Source organism: Narcine bancroftii, chromosome 2, assembly GCF_036971445.1.
Source record: "Narcine bancroftii isolate sNarBan1 chromosome 2, sNarBan1.hap1, whole genome shotgun sequence".
Classification (NCBI taxonomy): domain Eukaryota; kingdom Metazoa; phylum Chordata; class Chondrichthyes; order Torpediniformes; family Narcinidae; genus Narcine; species Narcine bancroftii.
The window spans coordinates 212970089-212979664 of NC_091470.1; the positions used below are offsets into that span (position 1 = coordinate 212970089).

At 37.0% G+C, this 9576-nt stretch overlaps 1 long non-coding RNA gene across 1 annotated transcript; it reads right to left on the reverse strand.

The window, feature by feature from the left end:
• Window positions 1–4124: 4124 nt before the first annotated feature.
• On the reverse strand, window positions 4125–9355 carry LOC138752602 (uncharacterized). The gene is made up of 3 exons (XR_011350758.1): window positions 9288–9355; window positions 7566–7655; window positions 4125–4299 (listed from the first exon to the last, which is right to left on the reverse strand). It is a non-coding gene; the product is annotated as an uncharacterized lncRNA (long non-coding RNA).
• Between the last annotated feature and the right edge of the window lie 221 nt (window positions 9356–9576).

Sequence of the window (9576 nt, forward strand, 5' to 3'; positions counted from 1 at the left end):
CCTAGAAGGGGAGGGTAAAGAGCCTGAGGTTGTGGTACATGTTGGTACCAATTACGTTGGAAGGAAGGAGGAAGTGGTCCTGCAAAATGAGTATAGGGTGTTGGGTAGGGAGCTTAGAAGAACGACCGCTAAGGGAGTAATCTCTGGATTGCTTTCTGTACCACATGACAGTGAGGGCAGGAAAGGAATCAGGTGGAGGTTAAATACGTGGCTAAAGGGGTGGAGTAAGAGACAGGGATGTTCTTCGACCACTAGGACCTTTTTTGGGGGAGATGGGACCTATACCATAACAATGGGTTACATCTAAATCCCAGAGGGACCAGACTCCTGGCAGGGGCATTTGCTAGGGCTGCCAGGGGAGCTTTAAACTAATTTGGTTGGGGATAGGGTTTCAGGTAAGAGGGTTTGTAGGCAAAGGAAAAAGGCATAATTTGGCGGTGGAATGACAGATCTCTGAGATGTATTTATTTTAAAACGAAGAATGTTGTAAGGAAGGTGGATGAGGTAAAGGTGTTGAATGACACATGGCGTTATGATGTTGGGGCCATTAGTGAGATGTGGTTGAAGGAAGGTTGTGACTGGCAGTTAAATATTCCAGGATTTTGCTGCTTTAGTTGTGACAGAGTTGGTGGAGCAAGAGGGGGAGGTGTGGCATTACTTGTCAGGGAGGATATTACAGCAGTGCTGAGGCAAGATAGACTGGAGGGCTCATTGAAGAAGGCAGTGTGGGTAGAACTAAAAAAAATAAGAAGGGTGAGGTTACTAATATGGGGGTATATTATAGACCTCCAAGTGGGGAAAGGGAACTAGAAGAGCAAATGTGCAAGGAAATAGCTGAGATGTGCAGTAGGAATAGGGTGGTGTTGGTTGGGGATTTCAATTTTCCTAACATTGATTGGGAAATACAGTCGTAAGAGGGCAGGATGGCTTAGTATTTATGCATTGTGTTCAGGATTGCTTTTTGCAGCAATATGTTGAGATGCCCACTAGAGGGGGAGCAGTGTTAGATCTGTTGTTAGGGAATACAATAGGGCAGGTGATGGAGGTGAGAGTTGGGGAGAACTTTGGATCCAGTGATCATGGGTCCATTCTCTTTCACTTAATTATGGCAAGGGATAGGTCAGGTCCAAAGTCGAAGGTCTTCGAGTGGGGGAAGGCCAGATTTGAAGAAATGAGAAGGGATTTGTAGAGATTTGTGTGGGCAGATCTTTTTACCGGAGAGCATTTGGAGGTGAGATTTTGAGAGTACATGATCTTTAGGTTCCAGTCTGGTTGAAAGGCAAGACCAAAGATTCGAGGGAGCTGTGGTTTTCAAGGAAAATTCAGAAGTTTGTTCGGGATAAGAGGGAAGCCTATGCTAAATATAAAAAACAAGGGATTGATGAGATGTATGATCGTTACTTAGATTGCAGAAAGAAGCTTAAGAGAGAAATTAGAAAGGCAAAAAGAAGGTATGAGGTGTCCATAGCTAATAAGGTGAAAGTGAATCCTAAGGGTTTTTACAGATATGCAAATAGTAAAAGGAGGGTTAAGGATAGAGTAGGTCCACTGGAAAATGGGAACGGTGGACTATATGAGGAACCGTATGAGATGGGGGAGATATTGAACAATTTTTTCTTGTCTGTATTCATGAAGGAAAGGGACATTGGACTATGTGAGATTAGTGAGGCAAATGGCTAAGTTATTGAAAGGATAGGGATTAGTAAAGAGAGGGTTTTGGAACTTCTAGGGTCATTAAAGGTCCTGATGGGATTTTTTCCAGGACGTTAAGGGAGATCAGGAAGCAAATAGCAGGGGCTCTGACAGTGATTTTTCAACAATTACTGGAGGAGAGTGTGATGCCGCGGGATTTGAGGGTTGCAAATGTTGTTGTTATTTAAAAAAGGCACAAGATGCAGACCAAGTAATTATCAGCCATTAGGTTTGACTTCGGTGGTGGAGAAAGTTATGGAGGGTATTCTTAGAGATAGTTTGTACAAATATCTGGATAGGTGGGGATTGATCTAGGGCACCCAGCATGAGTTTTTGAAGGGAAAGTCATGCTTGATGAAACTTGTTGACTTTTTTGAAGAGGTGACAAGAAAAGTGAATGAAGTGGTTGACGTGATCTATTTGGATCTTAGTAAGGCTTTTGATAAGGTTCCACATGTAAAGTTAGTAAGGAAGGTTCAGTCACTAGGGATTAATAGAGAGATAGTGACATGGGTTCAGAGGTGGCTGGAAGATAGACAGCAGAGAGTCATAGTGGACAATTGTCTGTCAGGATGGAAGCCTCTGACAAGTGGTGTGCCTCAGGAATCGGTACTGGATCCCCTGTTGTTGATCATTTATATTAATGATTTGGAGGAGGGGCTGGTTAACTGGGTAAGCAAATATGCAGATGATATGAAAAATGAGGAAGTGGTGGATAGTGAGGAAGGTTTTCTTGGATTACAGAAGGATTTGGTTTGTTTGGAAAAGTGGGATGAAAAATGGCAGATGGAATTTAATGTAGACAAGTGCAAGGTGCTGCATTTCGGGAAAAAATAACCAGAATAGGACTTAAACAGTTAAGGGGAAGGCATATAGTATGCTGGGCTTCATAAATCATAGCATAGAGTATAGGAGCTGGGAAGTGATGCTGTGACTGTTTAAGGCATTGGTGAGGCCTGGTTTGGAGTATTGTGCTCAGTTCTGGTCTCCAAATTATAGCAATGATATAGATGGAGAGGGTGTAGAGAAGATTTATAAGGATGTTGCCTGGTTTACAGCATCTAGATTACAGGGAGATATTAAGGAGACTGGGACTCTATTCATTGGAATGTAAACAGTTGAGAGGGGATTTGATAGAGGTATTTAAAATTATGCAGGGAATAGATAGACTGGACGCGAGTAGACTCTTTCCCCTGAGGGCAGGGGACGTTGGAACAAGAGGGCATGAGTTAAGGGTGAGGATCTTCCAGAGGAGATAGTTGCGGCAGGGTCCTTTCTGTCATTTAAGAGAAGGTTGGATGTGTACATGGATATGAGGGGGTTGGAAGGTTATGGGTGGAAAGCAGGAGGGGGGAGCTAGTGGAGTTGTTCAAGTGAATCGGCGCAAACCTGTAGGGCCGATATGACCTGTTTCCACGCTGTAAACTTATATGGTAATAGGATATCACATTGACCAATAACATTATTATTCACAACAAGTATCACAGTGGGAGTGTACACTAATGGATGGTGCAGATCGTAGCACAAAGGCAAGTGTTTGTTCAAACATGCAAACTTTATTTAAAACTACGACACCATAACTAAACACACACAGAACTATAACTAAAAACCACACATTACATATCAAATTAAAATCTGATTTCCATCATGAACCACACACATGATCCCCTGGGACGTCAACACGTCAGTGTTGGGCAGTGTCAGCATCCCGACCGACAAGTCATGTAGAGGATTGTGAGATCAGTGTTTCTGTTCTTGTTGTAACATGATGATTAGTGATTTCAGTATCTCTGAGACCAGAATATCACAGGGACTGGGATCACGTAACCAGAATATTTCATTAACCATTCCATAATGACCAGATGATCAATACTGCCCATTCATGATAATGGATCAATGACAAATATCAGTGACCAGTCATCATAATGTCATAAAACCAGAGAAATTTTTTAAATCAAAAAAACTTTATATACAGAAAACTGTTCAAATTCTCATCACACCTTTAGTTTGATATCTATAAATTTCTATCACTATACATTTTATCATTCATTTCCATCACTGTGGCACCTTGTCAATACAACACAGAAGGCCATTCACAATGTGTGTGCCTGTTGAAAAGTCCCAATGTGCAGGTCACAACACTTCCAGGTTATATCCTGACCCTTTTGTACTTCATGATCTTTCAAGTGTTTTGAACTAACAAACCTAATTAGAACTAACAAAGGAACAGCAATGGAAAATTCACCATTCAATGGTAAATTCAAAATAATAGTTTTTATTAATAACATAACATTGCTTACTTATCTCTCAACTTAACTCTATCTTAAATCTCACAATATGTGAATGTATGTATTTGTATGCGTGTATGAGTGATTAAATTCAAACCATTACAGTTTAAGCTTGGTTCTAAAAAGTCAATTTTAAAGTCCAGTTTCAAATATCTTGCTGAGCTTTAGGATATTTTAAAATCGCAGTTCAAAAGTTCAGAAGTCATTATGATGCACTTTTAAACATTATGTCTTCAGATTTTTTTAAACTCACAAGCCTTTTTCAGAAAGATATTCTTCACGCAAGTGTTCTCCTCTATTGGTTGGATCTGCCCTCGATCTTAAAGAGAAAGTCAGAAGTGGTCATACTTATTTTAAAGCCACTTATTTTGTATTCCTCTTTTCCAGACATAATGCACAACACCTTTTTCTGGTTACTTTATCTTCAATTCCAAAACTTTCCTCCTTATTCAAAGAGACAGTGAAGTGACTCTTTTTGTGCCCACTGATTTTGTGTATCTCCTATGATAAGGATAATACAACACAGAACAGCCTCTCTTTTCTCTCCAGAGATGACTGTTATGAGCCCAGAGGACCCCAAAACCCACCAGCAATAGATATTCACCAAGACAAATGGTTACTTAAACAAAAGTTATTTTAATTATCTTTAAACATGAAAACAGAATCACACTTTAACTTATCTATTATTAACTTAACTTAAAGTTACCCCCTTCTAATTCTAAGCGCATGTGTGTGTAACGGGTGTGTAAGATCAGAAAAGTTCTTTGGTTCGCTTCTCATTCCTCCAAGTTCACTGGTTGCAGGCAATTCTTATACTGTGCACAGAATTTAACATTTATAAAGTTCACCAGGCTTTGGTGCTCGAAAGGTAAATGGTTACCGCTCAAGAAGGTACTTCTCAGTTTTCAGAGAGAGATATGTTGTTCCAGGACATCCACAACTGAATACTTCCATCTGTCACCTCAGTGTCATGCTGACAAAACTTGTCCCATCAGGGTTATCCAAATGATAGCCTCTTTCTTTCAGGTCACCACAGAGTTCCTTTCTGTTTCACTTATTCCAAGTGAAATATTACATAGTCAGTCCTCTCCTCTTGCATGAACCACAAAGGCTGTGACTAGGCCATCTTCCATACTGGGGCTTCGTGCTCTTGCTGGCTGAAACACAGTCAAAGTGATCTCTGCTTTTCTCTCTCTCTCTCTCTCTCTCTCTCTCTCTCTCTCTCTCTCTCTCTCTCTCTCTCTCTCTCTCTCTCTCTCTCTCTCTCTCTCTCTCTCTCTCTCTCTCTCACACACACACACACTCGGAGTAAGGAAAAGCCCATTTGACTCTCTCTGCTTGAAAAACCACATGACCCTCTTACAACAGCAAAACCTTCCTGCAAACAATAGCGGTGCCAGCATTCTCTTCCATCTGTTGCTTTGGTTAACAACAATCCATTAGTAAAGTCTCTTGAGGACTCTTCAAAGCTCTTGCAAAAAAGTGTGAGAAGCCACTATGTCTAGCATAGCTCTAGTATTTCAAATAAGATCTGTTTTAAAGTGTTTGTATGTGACCTACTCTAATAAACCTTTCCCAATTTATCTCCCAAAAACATTTCTATATACTCTGTCACAGTGCTGTTTTACTCCTGTGTCTTTTACAGGATGATCAATTTATCCTTATGGTTTCAAAAAGTCTCTCTGCCTTCACTTTATGGTTCTTTGACATCATGTGATGTGACATCACCAAGGTGAATAAAGAATATCAGGATTTATATAGTTTAAATTATATACCATTGTTAAATAAGATTAAGTTGATTTACATAGAGAGGGAAAAATTTACCATTAACTTTAATTGGGTGAGTTAATTGTATAAAAATGAATATATATATCTACATATACACATCTTTTTCTGTCTATTCCAAGTGCAATATCGAAGAAAATTTTAAAGCAATTAAATAAAGTAATTCGATTATTTTTGTGAAAAGGTAAATTGTCAAGAGTTTATATGCAAAAATTAATATGGCGGTATGAATAGGGTGGACTTCAATTACAACATTTTCAAAATTATTATGATGTGGTGAAATTAAAATTTATTAATAGGTTGTTTGATTTTGATCAACCACCTATGTGAGCAAAGGTTGAATTGGATCAGATTTTTGAAAATAAGATAAGTCAATTTATTTATAAATGGAATCCTTTACTATTACAAAAGTGTAAGTTGCCTGTACTGAGACACTTAATGGATATTTGGCAAAAGCGAGATCAAGTTATAGGATCTAAAGGAAAAATTTCAGCAAAATCACCACTATATTAGAATAAATTAATTAAAAAAAAACCCTTATATGAAAGATTTGGAAATGAAAGGAGTAAAATTGGTACAGGATTGTTTTGAAGCAGATAGATTCCTTTCATTTAATAGATTGCGAGAGAAGTTTGGTGTTTCATCAAATTCTTTTCTTTCTTATTATCAAGTTCGAGATTTTTTTCAAACAAATCTTGGATGGGAATTGATATTACCAGGTCAAACAAAATTTGAGATGTTAATTCCTGATAAAGGAAATAAGGAGTTTATTTCAGAGTTGTATAGATTTTTGCAAGAAAAAAATGGACAAAATTGATGTATATAAAATGAAGGGAGAATTGGGAGAAGGATTTGGATATTGTATTGTCTTGGGAAGAATGGTCTAACATGTGTGTTGGCAGTGTTAAGAAATGATTAAATGTAAGATATAGTATGGTTAATGATAATTTTATACATCAATTGTATTTAACACCTGTAAAGTTGAAGAAATATGGCTTGACTTTGTCAGATCTGTGTTTTAGATGTGATTGGATGTGTGGAAAAGTTAAACCTTTTTGGGAAAAAGTTATAAAATTTTTGAGAGATTTATTTAAGATGGATTTGCAGTTGAATTTGATGATGTGTTAATTGGGTTATATGAACGTCAGGGTTGTAGATGGACAAATCACAATTAGCATTTATACGATTAGGGTTGGCTGTAGCAAGAAAATGTATAGCGATTACCTGGAAAAATGATGTAGAGTTGAATATACAAAGATGGCATAATGAATTACAATCGTGTTTATATCTGGAAAAAAAACATAATCTGTGAAATAATTATTCTTTTTTGTTAAGATGTGGAGTTTATATTTAGAATATATGGCTATAGATCTTAATTAAATGGTATGTACAGAGTTGGCACACCAAACAGTTAATATTGAATACCTAGTAAAATTAAAATTTTCTAAAGGCTCTAAGGGGAGGTGGGTGGGTTGGGAAATGGGAGGGGGACAGGAGTAAGGGTTTTTTCGACTGTTGTATTTTTTGTTATGTTTATTGTTTTATCAAATATTTAAATAAAATTTTCAAAAAAATACAGCACCTTCTGCCTGGTCAATGGCATCAACTGCCAAAACAAATGGCTTCTGAAAATCACGTGATTAAAGTACAGGTATGGGACATAATATGTCTTTCAATTTGTGAAATACTTCCTGACAATGAATGTCTAAATACAATCTTCTTCAAAAGATTAGTCAGGGAAGAGCAATATCAGCAAAGTTTTTTCTACCATTCCTAAAAATGTCCTCCTGGCTTTCTTACCTGTGGGTAGAGCAAATTCAGAAATTATCTGACTTCAACCTGAACAGGTTCCAATTCTCCATGGCCAACAACGTAACCAAGATAAGTCACCTGAGCATGACAAAATTCACTCTTAGCTAAATTAACAGTATGATTGGTTTTCAAAAGTTTATCAAACAATTTCTTTTTAAAATGTCTCTCAGAAGAGTCAGCTTGTATTGTTTCAAGATCCTCATCCCTTATTCACAATCAAGATCTGTGGTGAAAGCTATTTCTGGCTAACATCCATATTCTCAAAATAAAGTTTTAACATGTTAACATGGTAATTCTGTGTTTTATGTCTCCTATCAGGAGTTTTAACTAAGCAGTTTACTTCATTTACCTTGGATTCTATCTCATACCATCCTGAAAATTTTGCTTGAAGAGGATTAGAAATTATTGGGAACAGAATTAACACTTTATCCCGTGGTTTAAAAATAATCCCAGACTTTCATTTTTTCTTCTCAGCTAATTTATATACTTTCTGTAAACAAATTCTCCTCAGCTAATTTACATACTTCCTGTAAATGATCTTTAAACTTTTAAAAATAACCTAACAAATTCAACTGGATTGTTCTTTCAACAACATTAAAGGTCCTCTAACTTTATGTCCAAATACCAATTCAGTTGTCACGTCCTACAAAATGGCTTAACATCTTTTCTTAAATTAGGGCAATAAAATTGTTTCATAATTTATAGGTTGTTTTCTTTTCCTCAAGGTGGTCGCCTATGGGTGTCCTATGTGCCAAAGTCAAAATTTCATCCCTATGGGGTTTAGGAACTACAAACTGCCCATTCTTCATTAGCAGGAATCTCACATGACCTCCATTTTCTCATCAATTAACCCTCCTTAAAAATAACATCCAACTGGAATCTTCTTAATTTCCTCATTAGAGAGTGCTTTATCTCTAATTCAGCAAGATCAGTATCTTCGTTCTGTTTTTCTATTAATTTTTCTAGGATAATGATGAATCTTATTTCAGCTGCTGTGCACTGTCACAGACTTCTGAGACTTTAAAATCATTTTGTACATCACTGTTTGTTAAGTTTTTTTTGCCCTCATTACTACACACACTGGATATATATTTATATCTGTCTCTGTTTCATCAATGATTGGCTTATCTGTTCATTTCACTGCAGGGACAATTTTACCCTCTGCTAAATCATTCCCTAATAATGACAAAATGCCATCCACTAGCAAACTTGATCTGATCCCTATTTCAACAAGTCCATTATCTAATTCTGATTTCAACATTACTGTGTGCAAAGGTATCAACTCAGAATCACGCTGCAAACCTCTAATTAAATTTATTTCACCTGTCTTATCACTAGACTTCAAAACACTGTCTAACTCAAGTGACTGAGCTGCTCCAGTATCTCTGAGTATTTTTGATGTTACTTGTGGTGATTCTTCCTCTAATTAAACTTTATCCTCTGGCACAAATTATTCAAATTTCTTCCTAATTTTACCAGTAGATTCTTTTTTCACTTCCATGTGTTTCATTTCTTTGAATACAAACACCTGATGCTGTTTCCTGTTTTTTCTTTCTCTTCAAGGAAATCCAGTTCACTGTCACATGGCCAGGTTTCTTACAATCATCATAAAATGCACCAGATGGGTTTTCCTTTTCTGCTGTTATTTCCTCTCCCCTCTACCACTATTTCCCCATTTATTTTCTCCTTTAATTGGATACTTTACATTACCTTCTTGAAAAGGTTTACCTTCTGAAAAAGGTCGATGGGGCACAAATCTCTCTTTGTGATTCTTATCTGCAAATATAACAGAATTTTGTCCCTTTAGAAAATTTTCACTTGGCTTTAATTAAAGATCTGGATTTAACACATAATCATCTGTGATTTTAACATAATTTTTGCAATTTTCCCTTTCTCTCTCAACCTCTCTTTGTATCTCTTCTCTCCTTTATCTAAATTTCTCTTTCAAACCTCCATTGTTTTCCTGCTTCATCTGCATAAAATTTCCATTGTCAGTCTG